Source organism: Macrotis lagotis, chromosome 1 (genome assembly GCF_037893015.1).
Source record: "Macrotis lagotis isolate mMagLag1 chromosome 1, bilby.v1.9.chrom.fasta, whole genome shotgun sequence".
NCBI lineage: Eukaryota > Metazoa > Chordata > Mammalia > Peramelemorphia > Peramelidae > Macrotis > Macrotis lagotis.
Genome location: NC_133658.1, coordinates 456,582,951 through 456,597,920, shown reverse-complemented (window position 1 = coordinate 456,597,920; position 14,970 = coordinate 456,582,951). Strand labels below are relative to the sequence as shown.

Sequence of the window (14,970 nt, the reverse complement as noted above, 5' to 3'; positions counted from 1 at the left end):
ATAAGGGATAATCATTTTTTTTATATCTTAGCTTATTTGATTCTTGTAGCAAAATCATGGGGTACATAGTAGAAATATTATCATCTCTATTTTACAGAGAGGAAAACTGAGGAAAATAATGATTCACCATGGTGACACAGCTAGCAAATAGCCAAGAAGAGCTCAAATTCTCCTCATTCCAAATCAGGTACTTAATCCATCACATAAATTATCTCAGGGAAAAATCCTGCTTTTGTATTAAGTATGGAGAGATCTCTAAGGCTTTTTACTGACCAAAACGGAGCAGCAAAGAGGGAGTTTTGCTTTTGTTTTACTATTCATAGTCATGCATTATGCAGGATTGTGAGTCTGGAGTTTTGGATGGCAATGATTTTGTCTCCTTTCACTCACCCTTTTTTTCTTATTCAAATCTATTAGTATGCCAAACTGAAGAAGATCTTGGGTGTGAAGTGGGTTTTATAGCAAAGCTTCATAGCAGGCTGTGCTAGCTCATGTTCTCTAAATATGGTTAAAGAGATACCAGCCTGCCTTTATCTTGTTAAAGGCAGAAGTTTTACCTTGTAAAACCTGAGGAGATGAAGCCCAGAAGCTGGTATCAGGGAGCAATGTACAGCAGGGCTAGGATAACAGAGGAGTGGGGCTGAAAGCAGAATGTTTTCATCTATATAGACAGATCAGCCTGACTATAGGTTTGGAGGTTCAAATGTTCTCTAGATCTATACCTTCCACATGAATTCTTTAGCCACAAGAGTTCATGGCTCATGTCTCTTCACACATGTTCCCTAACCACACATGACCCTTACCTTCCACAAATGGATTCCATACAAGAAGGAGAGGTTGAGAAAAGGGTCTGGCTGTGGATGTGTTGTGGAAATGAAGTCGTGGTCTGCTGCCCATTCTCAAAACATGAAGTTTTTCAGAGGTTAAACAAGGAAAACCTAGTTTTGATAAACTTTCACTTAAGAATCTGTTGTGATAAGTGTTCTAATTAACAAAGAAAAACCATGGGATGTAGGTGAGCTATTTCTCCTTCTAAATTCCAATACTTGTACAATTTATCTCACAGAATTGCTATAGGAAGACACTATGCAAATCTTCCAGTTTACCATATTAAATAGTGGTAATTATTTTAAAAAGAGATTTCATTGATATCTTTTAAACAGTGCCTTATATTTCCCTCTATATTTGAGCCCTTCCCTCCTTTTTCCTTTACAACAAAGATTAAAAAGGTGGTGGGGTGGAAGGAAAGATTCAGTAAAACTGAGACATTAAAAAATCTGAATATATGGAGTATTTTATTGCAAAGGAGTGATAACCAATCTTAGTATTTATAATTTTGCAACAGTCAATTGTTTGCTGGTTTGTTTGTGAGATGGTTGCTTTTTCTTCTTACATTATTATAGTCAGACTTCATATTGTTTTCCTGACTCTGCTAACTTTATTGGTGATCTTGGACAACTCACTTAGCTTCTGTTTGCCTCAGTTTCCTCAACGGTAAATGATGATAACAGCATTTGTGAGGATCAAATGAGATAATGTTCCTAAAAAAATCTTTTAATAGTGTCCAACTCAAAGGAGCTGCTATATGAATTCTTATTCCCTTTCTTCCTCTTCCCTTTCTTTGAACAGTTCATATATCTTTTCTTGCCTTTTTGTATTCATCATGTTTTTTGTTTCTTATAGTACAGTAATAATGTATTATACAGCATTCATGAGCCACACTTTGTTTAGTCATTCTACAGTTGAGGAACTTTGTTTCTATTTCTTTGCTACCACAAAAGTTCAGCTATAAATATTTGAGTGTCTAGAGACCTTTTTTAAAAAATATCAGTAACCTCCATGTGGTATATGCCTAGCAGTGGAGTCTTTGGCACAAAGAATATGGACATTTTAATCACTTTATTTGCATAATTCCAAATTGTTTTCCAGAATGTTGTACCAGTTCACAGCTCTACCAGCAATTTGCTTGTCCTTCCAAAATTGACCATTTTGGTCTTCTGTAATGTTTGACTACTAACTGGGAGAGAGGTGAAATTTCATAATTGTTTTGATTTATAGTTCTCTTGCTTTCATATGGTTGTTTAATATTTGCAATTTTTGAAAACTATATCATTTTACTACTTATTTATTGGGAAGTAATATTCATTTTTTTATTAGTGCTTTTCAGATTTAGGTTTAAAGCATTTTATCAGACTAACTTGCTTTGCCTCCAAACTGAGGTAGGGACACTAGTGGAGCTACAGAGCCTTTGAAAATTTATTATGATGCTCAGGAATTCTTTGTACATACCAGATCTGGGAATCTAAGTGCCAGACCACTGTGGCAAAGAGAAAATAAGGGGTGTTATCTTGATAGCCTGATAAGAGTTTCTTTTCACTTGAAGTTGTTTTGGGATTATTGTTTAGGAAACCACTTTGCTTTGGCTCCCTCTCCTGCTTTCTCTTTCCGTCTTCTGATAAAATATCCCAAACATGGAGCAGTTAAAGGCAGCTATAAAACTGAGCAGAAACACGGATACTGGTGCTTATCATGAAGCATCTCAGAGAGCAGCCAGGCCTTCCGACTTCAAGTTTATTCTTCCTTCTCTGTTTCACCTCAGATAATGTCCCATAAACAGCTAAGAGGGTCATTTTAAAGGTCTTACAACCCTGGCTTCTTGTCCCACCATCTTGTATTCATTTTCCTTTTTTTTTCCTTCTAAAGCAACCAGACCTAGTTTGGTCAGAGGAACCTAGTCCAGCATTGACTATTCAGCTATTTCTTCTGCTTGCCAGGTATAGGTCAAGATAAGAAGGCAGAAGATGTCCTTTGGATCCCCCCCCCCCCCAATTGGGTAACAGGAATTGATTACCGCAGCAGAGGTCAACTGTGAAGCTCAATTCAGGTGATTGTCTAGTCCCTCAAATGTGAGTAATACCAGAAGCTTTGTATCCTCTCATGGGCAAAGGGGAAATGAATTTGAGACTTTTCATTAGGAGTCACTAAGACGATTTGGTCTTAATGTAGAGTATTTGTCATTCAACTGCCTTGTTAAATTTACTGATGTTTATGTGTATGCATTTGTGTGTATATGTATATTATAACTGTCCTCCTTTGGGTAAAGGGGGAGAACTGTCTCCTATTTTTTCCAAGGGAATGCTCTGTAGCAGGTGTTCAATAAAATTTTACTCCTTGATTAAATGATAACATACATATTGCCATGGTGTCCAACTTGACATAGGGCAGGGGAATTAATATATGGGCATACCTGTGGTTGAAGTTCCTGTTTCTCACAGACATCACCTTACATTTTATTGGCGCTTTAAACTTTCTAGAGGCAGTGGGACATAGTGAATAGAATTTTAAACTTGGGCTCAGGACTTGAGTTTAAGTCTCATCTTTAGTATATTTACTAGTTGGATGACCCCTGGCAAGTCATGAAATGTCTCTGAGTCTTAATTTCCTCATCTGTAAAATGTGGTTGATAAGGGTGACAGTATTACTTGTCATAAGGTTTCAATGGGATGATGGATGTAAAGTGTTTTGCATATTTTAAATGTTAGTTATTATTGGAATGTTTTACCATCTACCTTATCTCCTTTGACAAATCTTGGGAACAAGTGGGGCAACTTTATAGTTAAGGAAACTGAGGTCCATAGAAGGGAAGTGACTTGCTCAGGATTACAGAGAGTGTTGGACATGGAACCAGCTGTCTCCTGGTTACTTGTTCTCTCTGCCTGCCTTTAGGTGGGTCAGTAAGATCAAAGAAAATAATTGTATGCATGGTAAAAACACTTTCCATTAGGCATTTTTTGTAGGACTTGAAGGTTTGCAAAGTACTTTACAAGTATGATCTCGTTGGAGTTTCTCTACAACACTATGAGGTAGCTGCGTCAGGATTATTTTCTCTACTTTTATAGATCAGGAAACTGAAGACCTAGAGGTCAAGTATCTTGTTCATCATCATCATCATCTAGCTATTAAGTTTCAGGGGCTGCATTTGTCTATCTGTGGCTATTGATTGATTAAGATGATAAACCAGACCTGGGGTGCCAGATAGGCCCACAGCCAAAGGGTTCATGGTTATTTTTGACTAAAAGAGATAAAAAAGCAATGTCAGTCAATAGATTCTATTGAATAGAAGATTGGGATCCAAGACACCTCAATTCTAATCCTGGCTCTGCCACTAATCTGTCTGTGATCATGAGTCCTCTTTGGTCTCCGTTTTTTCAGTTCTAAAATGAGAGATTGACTGAGGATGGCCTTTAAGGTTTCTTTTGCTTCCAGCATTCTATGGTTCTTGCTACATGTGGAGTGTAGGCCAACACTTCCGTTCTCACTTAACCAGTAGGTCTACCATCCATTGCTGGATTACTCTAACAAACTTACCTGAGACCTTTATGCCTGCTTCCTTCTGAAATGAAGATTTAGTTATAGTTATGAGTTTCTAAATGGGAGCAGGACCCAAGGAGGATGCTTGCAAATCATGGACATTGATGGGAACTTTAGCAGGTCAGGAGAGGGTCCATGAAGCAGGAGAAGATAAACCATTTCTAAAAGGAAGATTCTTTCTACAGTGGTTGATGTTTTCTTTGTTTTTGTCACTACTCCATCACTTTCTTTACCTTCTCTCAGGGTGGTGGTGGAACAGTGTAAAGAGTATTATGTTTGTTGTCAGATCTAAGTTTATATTCTGATTCTGCCACATGTTATCTGTGTGATTGTGGATGACTTACTTCATTTCTCTGGGCCTCAATTTACATATCTATAAAATGGGAAAATCACACTAGTAGTTATGTTACTTCAAATTTTGTTACTTGGTACATCAGTCATTACAGGTGTGTGTTTCTCCCCACTTTCTTTCTTCATGAAATTTCTGCCAAGATCCTGCTCTGCATGGCATGGATATGATCCTAGATTCTTGAAGTAGAATATGAGCTCTTTGAAGGCAGAAATTTTTCTCTTTTTTGTCTTTTGTGCCCCCATCACCCAGTGTAGCTCTTTGCACAGAGTAGATGCTTGTTAAATAGAATTGAATACCACCATTCTGTTTCCAGGACTCTGAAAGCCAGCAAGTCTTTGAAAAGGGGCCAACTGATGGTTCATGTATCTCTTGCTTGAAGGCCAGTCTAGCTTAGTATTGAGAGAATGCTGGCCACTAGAAGATGAATTTCTTTTTTGGCCACAACAGCCCATGAAACTAGCTGCTGAGGAATTGGGGGTGTGGGTTGTGATCTGTCTCCTGAAGGAATACTCCACACAGTGAAACATCTAATTTTTGTAGAATTAAAAAATGAGTATCTTAATAAGAATGACATTTTACCTGGATAAGTCAGTTGAAGTTTTTCAAAGACCCTTGCTTACTTATCCATTCTTTGTTCCTAAAAGAACTTCTTCAGTCCTCCATTAAATCAAAAGATACTTCCAAATTCTTACTTGAAAGGACCAGCATGGGATTCCATTGTATTTGTAAAAGAGATTCTCTCCTCCTTTTACAGAATTCCACCCCAAACCAAACAAACATTGCTTATCAATTTCATGGAATCTTAATGTTGTATATAAGATTCCCCCTCCCCCCATTATCTGGTCCATTCTACTTTTTAACAGCATGCTTTCCCCTTCTGGTCACTTTTTTTCTGACTGAGAGTTTCTGGGGTCCTAGGGAATCATTCAATCTTCAATGTGCTTTCAGACATATTTCTTTTGAGGTTCAGAAAAGCCATATGAGGGCAGATATTCTCCATTTGATGGATGAGGAGACAGGGGTCTACAGGAGCTAGAGGATTTATCTTTTTAAAGAGGAATAGGGAATTCAACCCAGAGGCAGGAACTAAAACTCAGGTTTCCTGAGTTCCACATACTAATCCACTCTGCCATAAAGTTTCTTTTTTTCCCCAGACATGTTTCCCTATGGGGAGATATAGAATCTAGAAGAGAATCTATTCTCTGTTATGGGGAGGAGGCATGGGGTCAGGGATCCAGGTTCAGAGAACATGGTTCCAAATTCTACCCTTGACCTGTGGAAATTTATCAACTTACCTGGACCTTGGATTTTTCATCTTTAGAATTTCTATGGTCTCTGAAGTCCTTTCCAGTTCTGGATCTATGATGCTAGGTGGCAGAAAGTGAAGAATGGAACTCAGTCAGAGAGTGTTGATAGGAACAGACTAGGAATATCTGCTCCCAGGGCCAAGTTATGGTGGATTTATTCCCTGGGTGGGGATGATCCCAACAATTCCTTACACATACTTAGCAATTTAAAAAGTGTTTGCTTCCATTTCCTTAGCTGATCTGTACAACACTCCTGTAAAAGAAATAGGGCAAGGATTATTATTCCCATTTTGCTGAGGTGGAAATAGGCCCAATGTGATTTAGCCCAGGTCATACAATGACTTAGAAACACAGTAAGGACTAGAACACAGGTCCAGAGCTCTTACTGCTGTCCAAGGTGGAGGAAAGCTCCTGGTTCCTGGCTGAGAGATGTTTTCAGAGAAGCTCTTTGGATGGGCTTTGTGGCTGCAATATATTTGAATTATTCTCATGGAGAAGCCTCTCTTTGGTAAACAAAGTGAAGTAAACCTCAGCTTTAAGACAAATACAATTGACATCAGGGTCCTAGGAGGTTCAAAGGTTATTAGCACAAACCTGTCTATTTTGTTTAACTGAAGGAGCTGTATTTATTGCCCACATTAAGTCAGTGTCATCCCCCCACACAGACAGATTAGGCTAAAGTCAGACCAGAGACGTTCTATTTACACTGAGCAGCAGCAGAGGCTAATTTGCCTGCTGGGAGATGCAAAAACAACTCCAGCCTCTGGCAAAGTCGCTTTATTGGGTCGTTGGCTCGAGTCCAGGGTTAGAGTGTGGATTATGATCTAACCTGCATCGTGGGGTCATTTAAAGATCAAAGCAACAGGGGTGGGAACAATAAGAACATTTCACTTTGCTTTAAATGAAGATGGTGGCAAAATGATTGGAGGTGAATAAGACAGTGGGGAATAGCAAGCATCAAAGTCTGATTATCTAATAACTTAGCAAAATCCCTCCAATTCAAGGCAAAGAGGTCATGGCCTAATTTCAGTCTTGGCTAGGTATTCTTGGCAGTGCCCTTGCCAACCCTTCCAGGCTCATCTGTGGATGATGCGGAAACCCTGATATTGGATCTCTTAATATTACAAAAACTTAGGAAAAGTAACTTGGGGCAGCAGTCAGAAGCAAGATATCCTGGCAAAGTCTGCCAGGAGGCAGTTACATGTGGGTTCTAAATTGCATTTGAGAAGTAATTGCTGAAGTAATTAGCTAATTGAAACTGCCAAGAGCAGTGAGGGTGGAAGGGAGGGGAAGAGATAAGTTAGCAGTTGTGGGTGTGAGTGATTCTAGAGTAAAGATACAAAAAACCTGCACCAAATGTCAGGAAGATTTGAGGTTTGAGCCCAGAGCAAGGAACAAAAGAAAAATGGAAGGACCCTCCTACTCGACAGGTAGTCATATCACTGGTGGTCTTCCCCCTAGCCTTTTTTTCTTTTGTCTATACTTGTGATTTCACTGATCTAGGGAGCTCCCTCCACAGATACAAATTTGATACTTATACTTGTAAGGTGTTGCTTATATTTGTGGGTGGTCACAAAGTCACAAGGCTGTGCAGCTTTGCCTCAGTTTACCTCAAGAGAAAAGAATACAGGAGGATCAATTTAGATCTCTAAGGGACTTCAACAATCCTGTAGTCCAACCCCCTCATTTTTCAGAAGAAAAAATGAGTCTGAGAGAGATTGTGATTTGCCAAGTATCACATAACTGGTAAGTATGAGAGATGGAACTTAAATGAGATCTTGACTCCAACTCCAACACATCATCCATTATACTCTATTGATTCAACGAAGTGTAACCATACTCACGCCTGTCTCTGAAGGAGACAACAGTAGACTGAAGCTATCATCTGGAGGTGTTGGGACAGTCTTGAAGATTACAAGTTATTTGGTTTGAACCCCAAGGGAACCATTGATTTTTTTTTTATTGGCGGGTAAGTGACATTGGAGTCAGAGACAAAAAGGAAAGCAAAATGGAATGGTCATGGAAAGAAGTTAACATTGTTCCATGAGTGTGACAGAAAATATTGAAACTACTCAGTCTGAGATGCAGTGCTGAGGAGGGTCAGGGAGAGAAAGTCAAGGAAAAACAGAGTGGTGAAATACTGGGGGAACCATTCATCCAGAATGCCAGTCAGGAGACAACATGCATTTAGGTGTTTCCATTTTGTGGCTTAGACTTGTTGGGGTGCCCATCAAGCTTTGTCACTTTGCCACAAGCTTTCTCTTGAAGGATTTTTTTTTCATTCAGCTAGATGGATACATGAAAGTTTTCCTGATGTATCTTGGCTGTAGGCCACATCTGACACTAAACATTGAAAATTTCCCTCTGAAACATTTGAGGCAAAGTGACTGTTTCTCCTCCCTTCCTCCCAGCTGTGTTATAAGGCTAACTATGATAACATCTCTCAGAGACTTGGGGGGAAGAGCAGGATGTGGAAGAGACTGAAAGTGGATTTCTGCTATTGGGTGATCTGGGGGTAGGAAAGGAAAAAAGGAAAGTGAGATGTTTTGAATATGGTTCAGGTGGGAGCTGTTATAAAGAAGGGGGTCTTATTTTTCAGGGTTGTGGGATGATTCGATTCAGCCCCATTCACTGCAGGGTCCTGATGACGTTTAAGTCAAGTGAAAGTTCAGAAGGACTTCTTGTAGGATCTGCAAACCTAGAGTCTAGCTCTCTTTACAATTAGGATGCTATTGACTATGGATTTTATGCCATTAGCAAATATGTAATCTTAAGTAGATCCCTTTTCTTCCCTGGGCTTTAGTTTTGTCATGTGGAAAAGAAGAGGGTTGCAGTAGGAGATCTATTAGGCTTACCAAGGTGTAACAAATCTCTGGAATCTACCCACTTTGAGAAGAAGAATCTCAGAGGTGTCAGTTATCAGCCTAACCTCTCTTGTAGCTTCCTAAAATGATGCCCCTGTGATTTCTATTCTAGTCTAATTCTGGACCTACTCTTCCAGAGCCCAGGCAGAACATTTTCCCATTATTCTACATCTATTAAAAATGGCCAGGGAATAAGATATTCTCTTCAATCTGTCCTGAATGCTTTACTGCTTTCCAAAGACAGTAAAGAAAAACATATAACAAAAAGAGAAGAGATGGCGGCAGAAGGAGAGACATGTAAAAGATCCTTGGATTTGAGGTCAGAAGATCAGGGTTTGAATTTTGATTGTGTCACTTATTTATTACCTGTATGACCTTGTGTGGTTCATTTAATCTTCCCAGGCCTTAGTTTCTTCATATATTTAAAAAAAAGAGGAGGTTGGACTAGATGGGCTCTGAGAGCCATTCTAACTCTAAACTGATTATTCTACATATAATTTAATTATTGATGATTCAGCAGGCATTTAGGATCCTTAAAGGGCTTCAGGTTCAGAGTTGTCCCAGCTCCAAAATTTTGAATAATAGCATCTTAGATCTGGAACCAGAAAGGAGCATTTCATGGTCACCTTATTCAAACTGTCAATTTTTACAGAGAAGGAACCTGAGGTTACATGACTGTAAAGGTCGAATTCAAACTTAAGTCTGTGAACTCCAAATCTAGTAAGTATGCTTTTTACCACATCAGCCTGTCTCCCCACAAACTTTCAGTTTGTTTTCAAACTTCACTCCCTTTAATTCCTACTCTCCAGCCCACTCTGTCACATCCTACCTTAAACTCACCCCATCCCACTCCTCCCTTTCCACCTGACCTCTCCCCATGCTGTCACAGCTATTCCATCTCCTCAGGCCCCAGTGACCTCCTACTTTTTGAGATCCTTTCAAGTCAGAGGGAGAATATCTGATAACTTAATTCATTCTGAGGTGAGCTCCAGGGAGGGCAATGTCTTAATCAGAAAGGCACGAGGCTCCAGTGGTGGGATTTGGGGCAATCATAGCAGGTTGTGGGGAGGTAATTTTGCTAGAGGAGTATCACTGATGCCCTTCAGATCATACCACTTTGGGCATATGCCAAAGGGAAACCCTACTTTATTTTTTTAATTACGTTTCTTTGGTAAGGTAATGGGGTTAAGTGACTTGCCCAAGGTCACACAGCTAGGAAATCATTAATTGTCTGAAACTGTATTTGAACTCAGGCCTCCTGACTCCTGGGTCAGTGCTCAATTCACTGTGCCACCTAGCTGTTCCTGGGAAGCTCTATTTTAAACTTCAATGGCCATTGGTTAATACTGTGGCTACATAGAGAATTGAAAGAAATAAAAGGACATTTCCTGCTTGTTCCTTTCTGTTACATCTGGCCATCACCTCAATTACTCCTTTACCTATTTTATCCTAAAGGTGGAGTGCAGAAGAAATCTCCTTTTTGAATTGTACGTCGGATTCTAATTCGGTAGATCAGGCCTCCCTTTAAAAGCTGTTCAGAGAGGTTTGGTGCACATGCTTTGTGGAAGGTGTTTAGAGATATTCTTGGATCAAAGGTGGTAGACAGGTAGAATAGCCTCAGAATTATCTCAACCTCTCCACTAAAAGAAACACAGATGTATTTGAGAACAAATCCAGTGGAGGGATGAAAGCAGCTTTTAAAACAACATTAATCTTTTCTTTCTCTTTCTTCAGATCATTGGGATGAGTAATGAGGCTGTTAATTGAAGATGGTTCAGAATTGATAACTTAGCATTAGCCTGAGGAATGATGTTTTAGGATATGAATCATGAGATGCTGCAAAGGATTTTCATACCTTTCCCAATGGTATCTTATCTGGGGGTTCTGAGCTTCTAACAGATGTAAGAGCATAGACTTACATGTAAAGGCCCGAAAGATAATCTCAATCAAGTGTGTTGTAACAGCACTCAAACTTTCCTTCCAGGACCCAGCAAAAGAAGGCTCTGGAGGAAAATTTGTTCTGAATCTCAACTTTAGGTATCCTGTTGATAGGCAAGGGGAACCTGGCTCTTTGATGTATGTCATCAGTCATAGTTTATATCTTAGTTTATATCTTATAGAGTTTTTTGCCTTGACCATATTCTTTCTAATTTCTGTGGGACATTTCATAAAGGCCCTGGTGGGGGGAGTGTCTCTGATCAGAGCAGATTGGTGTCATTATGTTAGTAGATAGATATCTGGGCATGGAGCAAGAAAACCTCTATTCAAATCCTACCTTGGGCCCATTAGATTTGTGACATTAACTTGAAGATTAGTCACTCCACTAATCTGAGTTTCCTCTTCTATAAAAGGGGGATAATAGCCCTTATCTTCTAGATTGTGATGAGGAACAAATGAGATAATGAATTTAAAGTGCTTTGTAAAACAATTTTCTATTTATAGGTGAGTTATCATTATCATTGTTATCACCACATTACTGTTGATTATAAATATGACCTTGGTTCTACCTAGACACTCTATTCTTTCTTTCTCCCTAATGCTAGATTGACTTTCTCTGGATATTCAGTGCATATTCAGTCCACTTATAATCTCTAACCTTTGTGACAGCAGAGAGGGTGTTTCCTCTCTCTAGAACTCATCTTTGTATCTGATCACACCCTGCCTTGTACCTGTATTAAGAATTTTGATGTCTATATCTCTCCCTCCTCCTTCTTCCTCTCTGCACACCCACAAAGAAGAGACTAAACTTCTTGGAGTTTCCTTTCTCTTCATTTCCTGATCCCATAATAGGTTCTTAATGCTGGATGGAATTGACTGCCTGTGGATAGACTTGGGGAAGATCCTCTTAGGCTAATGAGCTGAATTCTAGATCCCCAAGTCCTAGAAAAAGCATTATGGTGCAGATCTCCTTTCTTCTTATTCCCTTTGAAAACCAATTCCCTGACTAGCCTGATAGTCTTATTCTGTTTGGGCAGTTCATTTTTGCTCCTAACAAGAGACTGTCCTCTTCCTTCTCACAAAGTAGTTTTGCCTGTTGTGTAACTTTGTGGAAATGATAACCTGGTTCTTTGAAAACACAAACATACACAGATTTTCTCAAAGAAAAGCATTCAAACCCTAGCTATTCTCAAGAGAAAACAGGCAGGATTTCCTTATATCAGGGGCACTATTTTTAAAATTCTTCTCCCCGTGCCTTTTTCTCTGAACTAAAAAAAAAAGTTTTGTAGATATCTTTATGGCATAAATTCCTCCCACTTCTGTGAACTTTCCCCTTGCAACAAAGAAAAAAATTAAACAAAACCATCTGACACATTGATCTAAGCTAATATTGTATGCAACATTTTGGAATCATAGTCCTCCACCTCTTGAATGAAAACTGGGAGATTTTGCTCAAAGAATTTCCCTGGTTTGATCATAGAGTTAGAGTTGAAGGAGACCTAGAGACTGCTTTCTCTAGTCTTTTAATTTATAGAAGAGTTGCTGTGGCCAAGAGAGGCTAAGTGACTTCAGCAACCAAAGCACATGTAGGGTGGCCACTTGCAAAGCTCCTTGGTCTGGAGGCAGCTAGGTGGTGAATAGAGCACTGGCCCTGGAGTCAGGAGTACCTGAGTTCAAATATGATCTCAGACACTTAATAATTACCTAGCTGTGTGACCTTGGGCAAGCCACTTAACCCCATTGCCTTACAAAAACCTAAAAAAATAATAAAAAAAACTCCTTGGTCAGCCCCATGTTGGGAAAGACAGAACTGAATTAGATCAAGGGCCTGCTCATAGGAGGAGTAAATGCCAATGACTAAGACATGGACACATGCAAAAGCAATGACATAGAACAATACCTGCTCTATATCAGATGAAGGTTACAGGAAATAAATGCTATATGGAATGAAAGAGGCAGAGGTCATGAAAGATTTCAAGGAGGAGCTAAGATTGAACCTGGGTTTTGCAATCTAGATAGGAATTGAATAGGCTTAGAGTAGGGTTGTGAAACTCTACATAGTGGATACAATGTAGGCCTGGGATAGCAAATAAATTAGTCTGGTCAGAGGGAAAAGGTTTTATGAAAGGAAAAAGTGGAATACAGGTATAGAAAGGTAGCCTGAGGCCAGACTGGAGAAAACTTTGCATGCCAGGTTAAGGACTTCATATTTTTATTTTTAAAATTCAAGATATCAGGGCAGCTAGGTGGCGTAGTGGATAAAGCACAGGCCCTGGAATCAGGAGTACCTGGGTTCAAATCTGGTCTCAGACACTTAATAATTACCTAGCTGTGTGGCCTTGGGCAAGCTACTTAACCCCGTTTGCCTTGTAAAAACCTAAAAAAAATTCAAGATATTATTTTAATTATTATTGACATATACCCAGATTTGCTTAGGATTTATTCATTGGGTGTGTTTGAATAGACTGAATGATACCTGTAAGGAAGATATAGAGAGAATTTCTGTAACAAATAGGAGGTTGGCCTAGATGACCTGGTTAACTTCTTTTAGTTCCCCTGGTTCATATTATTACTCTGTGACTTTATCTTTCTCATATCTCCCTTATCTATCATCTTGTATTTGTTCACATGGTCCTCATCAACTCTTAATCATACTGTTCACATTTAAAATATTTCCCCACAGCAATTCATTCTCCACATGGTTTTTAAAGTGATTTTTAAAATTTTGAAATTTAAGTCTAAAAGTTGTGGTATATGATTGTAATGAATGTTACTGTGCTTTAAGAAATGATGAATTCAATGATCTTAAAAAACATAGAAATATTTGCATGAAATATTGAAGAGCAAAATGAGCAGAACCAAAAGAACATTGCATGCATTAACAAAAACAATATTGTTCTCTCTCTCTCTCTCTCTCTCTCTCTCTATATATATATATATATATATATATATATAATTATTTTTATGTTTTTGCAAGGCAATGGGCTTGCCCAAGACCACACAGGTAATTATTAAATGTCCGAGGCTGGATCTTGACTCCAAGAACTGGTGCTCTATCCTCCACTGTGCCACCTAGCCACTCCTCTATATAGCTATATATATATATATATATGTAGAATAAAAAGGAGGAAAAAAGAAATTTACAGGATAATTTTAGTTGTTTGAAATTTGAAAGGAATAGCACATAGTAGATATGCAGTTTCATGATAAAAATGCTAACTTTCATTCCATATTCATATACAATATAAAATACATACAATATGAAATAAAAATAAAATTTTCTCTGACAATATTATTTCTCTACTCAATAAACTCCAAATGGTTCTCTATTGTCTGTAGGATCAAACATCTTTGGCTTTTAAACACTTTAAAACCTGACCTTTTTTGACATGATTCCTCTTCCTTCACCCTGAGGTCCAACTCATATTGGTCATTATTCTGACCTCTTGGACACATTTCATCTTCTGAGTCTTTGCAGAAGCTAACTTCTTGGAATTCCTTGTTTCCTTCAACTTTTGACTTAAGTGAAGCATTTGATTTACCTAACTGTTCAAAAACTAACTTTTCTGATTTTATTGAAGGAATTATGTGTATGCATATTATCTCTTGACATAATATACGCTCCATGAGGGCAAAGGAGGTTTGATTTTTGTTTCTGAATTCTCACAGTCATATTCATGACACATGGTAGGTACTTAAAAATGATTTTTTATTGATCATATTTCAGGTATCAGGGAGCTGGTGAGGATTTTTGAGTTGTGAGAGTAACATGATGAATACATTGTTTTGGAAAGACAAATCTGGTATCATGTGTAGGATGCATAGGAGAAGGAGAGACTTGAATATCTGAATGTTCCGTGAGATAGAGATAGGACTAAACACATCGTACAGTTAAAATGAAGGGAAGCAGCCTGTTGGAAACTTGAAAAAGGGACCTGGACAAGAGAAATGCAAGTTCATAGCAATAGGGCAGTGAAGAGTTGTATAGGTCTTTACCCACATTCTAGGGTGTCTGTTTAAGTATCAAACTTTCCCAGTCTGTTTTCATTGAAAATATTGAAAAGGAAGAATTACCTTTAAAAATCATCTAGTCCTTTGGCATAATAAAAAGTCATTCCTTAGGAGCTCAAACTGAGGA

At 38.6% G+C, this 14,970-nt stretch overlaps 1 long non-coding RNA gene across 3 annotated transcripts in view; it reads left to right on the top strand.

Annotated features, from left to right (window-relative positions):
• LOC141506606 (uncharacterized) overlaps positions 1-14,970 on the top strand; it is a 226,245-nt gene that overhangs the window by 36,465 nt on the left and 174,810 nt on the right. The window contains exons 2-3 of one of the 3 annotated variants that reach the window (XR_012473923.1): positions 98-187; positions 2,775-2,884. This is a non-coding gene — a long non-coding RNA (uncharacterized LOC141506606). Of the gene's footprint in view, positions 1-97; positions 188-2,774; positions 2,907-14,970 lie in introns of all 3 variants that reach the window. The other 2 variants (XR_012473924.1, XR_012473925.1) reach the window with 2 other exon arrangements.